This window comes from Pseudophryne corroboree, chromosome 2 (genome assembly GCF_028390025.1).
Source record: "Pseudophryne corroboree isolate aPseCor3 chromosome 2, aPseCor3.hap2, whole genome shotgun sequence".
In the NCBI taxonomy this organism is placed as follows: domain Eukaryota; kingdom Metazoa; phylum Chordata; class Amphibia; order Anura; family Myobatrachidae; genus Pseudophryne; species Pseudophryne corroboree.
In genome coordinates this window covers 1,041,981,795-1,041,988,647 of record NC_086445.1, presented here as the reverse complement: position 1 = coordinate 1,041,988,647, position 6,853 = coordinate 1,041,981,795, and positions in this window count along the sequence as shown.

Sequence of the window (6,853 nt, the reverse complement as noted above, 5' to 3'; positions counted from 1 at the left end):
GCTCTTTTGGGTTGGTATTGGCATAGCCACTGACACCCTCTCCTGCGGTGAGTGTGTGGTGTAATTGGCTACGAGCGGTTGTCGTCTCTGGTACCTGCTACTGCATTGGGCTGGTTAACTAAACTGAGCTCACTGGCATGGAGGTGGGGTTAGAGAGGAGGCGGCGCTGTGCATCTTGAGAACAGTCTAAAGCTTTGAGCCTGTTGGTGTCTCGGATCAAGATCCTACTCTACACCCCGATATTATTCCTTGTGGAGCCCAGTGTACCTCGCAGAAAGATTTAACAACGGTAAGGTCTTACCATAAATCTCGTTTTTCAAATCATTTGTAATAATAAAATTTTACTTACCGGTAAATCTATTTCTCGTAGTCTGTAGAGGATGCTGGGACTCCGTAAGGACCATGGGGAATAGACGGGCTCCGCAGGAGATAGGGCACTTCCTAAGAAAGCTTTGGACTCTGGGTGTGCACTGGCTCCTCTATGCCCCTCCTCCAGACCTCAGTTAGGGAAACTGTGCCCAGAGGAGATGGACAGTACGAGGAAGGATTTTTGTAAATCTAAGGGCGAGATCCATACCAGCCACACCAATCACACCATATAACTTGTGATAAACTTACCCAGTTAACAGTATGAACAATAACATAGCCACGGTTCAACCGAAAAACTTTAACATAACCGTTATGTAAGCAATAACTATATACAAGTCTTGCTGAAAAAGTCCGCACTTGGGACGGGCACCCAGCATCCTCTACGGACTACGAGAAAGATTTACCGGTAAGTAAAATCTTATTTTCTCTAACGTCCTTGAGGATGCTGGGACTCCGTAAGGACCATGGGGATTATACCAAAGCTCCCAAACGGGCGGGAGAGTGCGGATGACTCTGCAGCACCGATTGAGCAAACAGGAGGTCCTCCTCAGCCAGGGTATCAAACTTATAGAACTTTGCAAAGGTGTTTGTCCCCGACCAAGTAGCTGCTCGGCACAACTGTAATGCCGAGACCCCTCGGGCAGCCGCCCAAGAAGAGCCCACTTTCCTAGTGGAGTGGGCCTTAACCGATTTTGGTAACTGCAATCCTGCCGTAGAATGCGCCTGCTGAATCGTGTTACAGATCCAGCGAGCAATAGTCTGCTTTGAAGCAGGAGCGTCAACCTTGTTGGCCGCATACAGAACGAACAAAGCTTCAATCTTCCTGATTCAATCCGTTCTGGTCACATAAATCTTCAAAGCCCTGACTACATCCAAGGACTCGGAATCCTCCAAGTCCCGTGTAGCCACAGGCACGACAATAGGTTGGTTCACATGAAAAGATGAGACCACTTTTGGCAGAAAGTGAGGGCGAGTCCTCAACTCTGCCCTATCCACGTGAAAAATCAAGTATGAGCTTTTATGTGATAAAGCCGCCAATTCGGAAACACGTCTTGCCGAAGCTAACGCCAACAACATGACCACTTTCCACGTGAGGTATTTCAACTCCACAGTTTTGAGTGGTTCAAACCAAGGTGACTTGAGGAAACGCAACACCACGTTAAGATCCCAAGGCGCCACCGGAGGCACAAAGGGAGGCTGAATATGCAGCACCCCCTTCACATAGGTCTGTACTTCAGGAATAGAGGCCAATTCTCTCTGAAAGAAAATGGATAAGGCCAAAATCTGGACCTTTATGGACCCTAATTTTAGGCCCAAAGTCACTCCTGTTTGAAGGAAGTGAAGTAGACGGCCCAAATGGAACTCCTCCGTAGGAGCAGCTCTGGCCTCACACCAAGAAACATATTTCCGCCATATACTGTGCTAATGTTTTAATGTCACGTCTTTCCTAGACTTGATCAGGGTAGGAATGACTTCCCCTGGAATCCCTTTTTCCGCTAGGATCCGGCGTTCAACCGCCATGCCGTCAAACGCAGCCGCGGTAAGTCTTGGAACAGACAGGGCCCCTGCCGCAGCAGGTCCTGCCTTAGAGGAAGAGGCCACGGATCCCCTGCGAGCAACTCTTGCAGCTCCGGATACCAAGTCCTCCGTGGCCAATCCAGAACAATGAGTATTGTTCTGACCCTGCTTCTTCGTATTATTCTCAACACCTTGGGTATGAGAGGAAGAGGAGGAAACACATAGACCGATCTGAACACCCAAGGTGTCACCAGAGCGTCTACCGCTACCGCCTGAGGGTCCCTTGACCTGGCGCAATACCGCTTTAGCTTTTTGTTGAGACGGGATGCCATCATGTCGATTTGAGGCAGTCCCCAACGATCCGTGATCTGTGCGAAGACTTCTTGATGAAGTCCCCACTCTCCCGGATGCAGGTCGTGCCTGCTGAGGAAGTCCTCCTCTCAGTTGTCCACCCCCAGGATGAACACCGCTGATATCGCGCTTACATGGCCTTCCGCCCAGCGTAGAATCCTGGTAGGTTCTGCCATGGCCATTCTGCTCCTTGTTCCGCCTTGGCGGTTTATATGAGCCACTGCCGTGACATTGTCTGACTGAATCAGAACCGGTTTTCTCCGAAGCAATTCCTCCGCTTGACGCATGGCGTTGTATATGGCCCTCAACTCCAGGACGTTGATGTGTAGACAAGACTCTAGGCTTGACCAGAGACCTTGGAAATTTCTTCCCAGTGCCACTGCTCCCCAGCCTCGGAGGCTTGCGTCCGTGGTCACCAGGACCCAGTACTGAATGCCGAACATGCGACCTTCTAGTAGGTGAGCACTGTTCAGCCACCACAGGAGAGATACCCTGGTCCTGGGAGACAGGGTGATCCTTTGATGCATTTGTAAATGGGACCCGGACCACTTGTCCAAGAGGTCCCATTGAAAAGTCCTCGCATGGAACCTGCCGAAAAGGATGGCCTCGTAGGAAGCCACCATCTTCCCCAGGACCCGCGTGCACTGATGCACTGAAATCTTTTTTGGTTTTAATAGGTTCCTGACCATGGCTATGAGTTCCTGAACCTTTTCGATCGGAAGAAAAACCTTTTTCTGGTCTGTGTCTAGAATCAGCCCCAAAAAGACGCGTTGTAGGGACTAGCTGGGACTTCGGTATATTGAGAATCCAGCCGTGTATCTGCAACGTCTTCATGGACAGAGACACGCTGTCCAGCAACCTCTCCCGAGATCTCGCCTTTATGAGGAGATCGTCCAAGTATGGGATAATTGTGACCCCCTGCCTGCGCAGGAGCACCATCATTTCCGCCATTACCTTGGTGAAAATTCTCGGGGCCGTGGAAAGCCCAAACGGCAACGTCTGAAATTGGTAGTGACAGTCCTGCACTGCAAATCTCAGGAACGCCTGATGCGGGGGGAATATCGGAACATGAAGGTAAGCATCCTTTATGTCCAGGGACACCATCCAACCCCCCCCCCCCCCTCCAGGCTGGCGATGAGCGCCCTGAGTGATTGCATTTTGAACTTGAACCTCTTCAAGTACAGGTTCAGAGATTTCAGGTTTAAAATGGGTCTGACCGAACCGTCCGGTTTCGGGACCACAAACAGGGTTGAGTAATATCCCTCTCCTTGCTGGAGATGAGGAACTGTGACAATCACCTGTTGAATTGACAATTTTTGGATTGCTGCCAACACTAGCTCCCTCTCTGACGGGGAAGCCGGCAGAGCCGATTTGAAAAACCGGCGAGGAGGCAAGTCTTCGAATTCCAGCCTGTATCCCTGAGAAACAATCTCTAACGCCCAGGAATCCACCTGCGAGTGAACCCAGACGTGGCTGAAAAACCGAAGACGAGCCCCCACCAGATCTGCCTCCCCTCGGGAAGCCCCAGCGTCATGCGGTGGACTTTGCAGACGCAGGGGAGGACTTCTGCTCTTGGGAACTAGCTGTGTGCATCTTTTTTCCCCTGCATTTCCCTCTGGCAACAAAGGATGATCCCCGTACCTTCTTGTTTTTATTGGAACGAAAGGACTGCAATATAATGCAATATAATAATAATAATGAGGTGCCTTTTTTGTATGCTGCGGGGGGGACATAAGGTAAGAAATTTGACTTACCAGCCGTAGCCGTAGAGACAAGGTCCAAGAGGCCGTCTCCAAACAACTCCACCCATGTGTAAGGCAAGGACTCCATATGCCGCTTTGAATCGGCATCTCCCGTCCACTGTCGGGTCCACAAGAGCCGCCTAGCAGAAATAGACATAGCATTTATTCTGGAGCTTAATAAACAAATGTCTCTCTGAGCATCCCTCATATACAAGGCAGCATCTCTGATATGCTCTATGGTCATATGAATGGCATCCCTATCTAAGGTGTCAATCTCCGTAGATAAGGAATCTGCCCATGCCACAACCGCACTACGGAGGTCATTCCGAGTCGTTCGCTCGGAAAATTTCTTCGCATCGCAGTGATTTTCCGCTTAGTGCGCATGCGTAATGTCCGCACTGCGACTGCGCCAAGTAATTTTGCAATGAAGATAGTTTTTTTACTCACGGCTTTTTCTTCGCTCCGGCGATCGTAATGTGATTGACAGGAAATGGGTGTTACTGGGCTGAAACAGGCCGTTTTATGGGCGTGTGGGAAAAAACGCTACCGTTTCCGGAAAAAACGCGGGAGTGGCTGGAGAAACGGGGGAGTGTCTGGGCGAACGCTGGGAGTGTTTGTGACGTCAACCCACGAACGACAAGCACTGAACTGATCGCAGATGCCGAGTAAGTCTGAAGCTACTCTGAAACTGCTAAGAAGTTTGTAATCGCAATATTGCGAATACATCGTTCGCAATTTTAAGAAGCTAAGATTCACTCCCAGTAGGCGGCGGCTTAGCGTGTGCAATACTGCTAAAATCGCCTTGCGAGCGAACAACTCGGAATGAGGGCCTACAAACCCAGGCCGACGCCATAGCCGGTCTAGCAATAGTGCCGGAGTGAGTGTAAATGTGCTTTAAGGTAATTTCCTGCCTGCGATCGGCCGGTTCCTTGAGGGAAGCCTTATCCTGAGAAGGCAGTGCCACCTTTTTGGACAAACGTGTCAGCTCCTTGTCAACTTTTGGCGAAGATTCCCAGCGTATCCTATCAGTTTGTGGAAAAGGATACGCCATGAGAATCCTTTTGGGAACTTGTGGTCTCCTATCTGGAGAGTCCCAAACCTTTTCGCACAAGTCACTTAATTCAAATGAGGATGGAAAAGTGACTTCAGGCTTTTACCCTTTATACATGTGTACCCTCGTGTCAGGGACAGGGGGTTCCTCAGTAATATGCAAAACCTCTTTAATGGCAATAATCATGTACCGTATACCCTTTGCCACCTTCGGCTGTAATTTTGCATCTTCATAGTCGACACTAGAGTCAGTATCTGTGTCGGTATCTGTGTCATCGATCTGGGATATGGTGCGCTTCTGAGACCCCGAAGGACCTGGCGCCCCAGGGACCGGCATGGACTGGCTACCTGACTGATCCCTGCTTCTGCCTTGTCTAATCTTTTATGCAATAGATTGACATTTGCATTCAAGACATTCAGCATATCTACCCATTCCGGTGTCGGCGTTGCCGACGGCGACCTGACATTCAAGCACTCCCCCTCCACATTAAGCGAGCCTTCCTCGTCAAACATGTCGACACGCGCGTACCGACACACTTCCCACACGCACCCCTTTCCTGAAGACAGTATCCCTGTCAAGGCCCTTTGGAGAGACAGAGAGAGAGTATGCCAGCACACACCCCAGCGCAATGACACTGGAGACCAACACAAAATGTTTTTCCCCAGCAGCGCTGTATAATATGTAAACCGCCAATTATGTGCCCCCCCCCCCTCTCTTTTAAGCACCCTTTCACCATGTGTAAGCAGGGGAGAGTCCGGGGAGCTTCCTCTCAGCAGTGCTGTGGAGAGAAAATGGCGCTGGTGAGTGCTGAGGGAGAAGCCCCGCCCCCTCGGCGGCGGGCTTCTGTCCCGCTCAAACTTAGTAAAATATGGCGGGGGCTATTTTATATACATGTACAGAGCCCACCTGTACATGTATATAATCTTTTTGCCATGCAGAGGTTTATATTGCTGCCCAGGGAGCTCCCCCCCCCCCCTCCCCCCTGCGCCCTGCACCCTTACAGTGACCGGAGTATGTGAGGTGTATGGGAGCAATGACGCACAGCTGCAGTGCTGTGCGTTACCTCAGTGAAGCTGAAGGCTTCTGCCGCCTGAGACGACTTCTGTCTTCTGTACTTCTAGCTCTGTGAGGAGAACGGCGGCGCGGCTCCGGGGGTGGACGCCCAGTAAGAACCTGCGTACACCCCCTCTGGAGCTAATGGTGTCCAGTAGCCGAGGAAGCAGAGCCTATCTTTGACAAGAAGGTCTGCTCCTCCCTCCTCAGTCCCTCGATGCAGGGAGCCTGTTGCCAGCAGTGCTCCCTGTAAAAATGTAGTAAAAGGTAGAAAGAAATCCAAACAAAAATGCTTCTAGGCAGAGAACTCTGGAGAGCTCTCTGCAGTGCACCCATCTTGCTCTGGGCACAGTGTAAAACTGAGGTCTGGAGGAGGGGCATAGAGGGAGGAGCCAGTGCACACCCAGAGTCCAAAGCTTTCTTAAAGTGCCCTATCTCCTGCGGAGCCCGTCTATTCCCCATGGTCCTTACGGAGTCCCAGCATCCTCAAGGACGTTAGAGAAATATGATTGAAGTGCATGCCATAGGGCCTGCACTTTTGGGCAGGACCACAAACAGTGAACAAGATCGGTTTCTGGTGAGTTACATTTAAAACAATGAGACATAGGCGCAGCCCCAATGAGGAATCTCCATATACGTGGTGGATCCTAGTGTCTTGTCTAAAGATATTTCTGCTGCGGGGTACACTGGACTCCACAAGGAAAGACATAGGGGTGTAGAGTAGGAGCTTGATCCGAGGCACCAACAGGCTCAAAAGCTTTGACTGTTC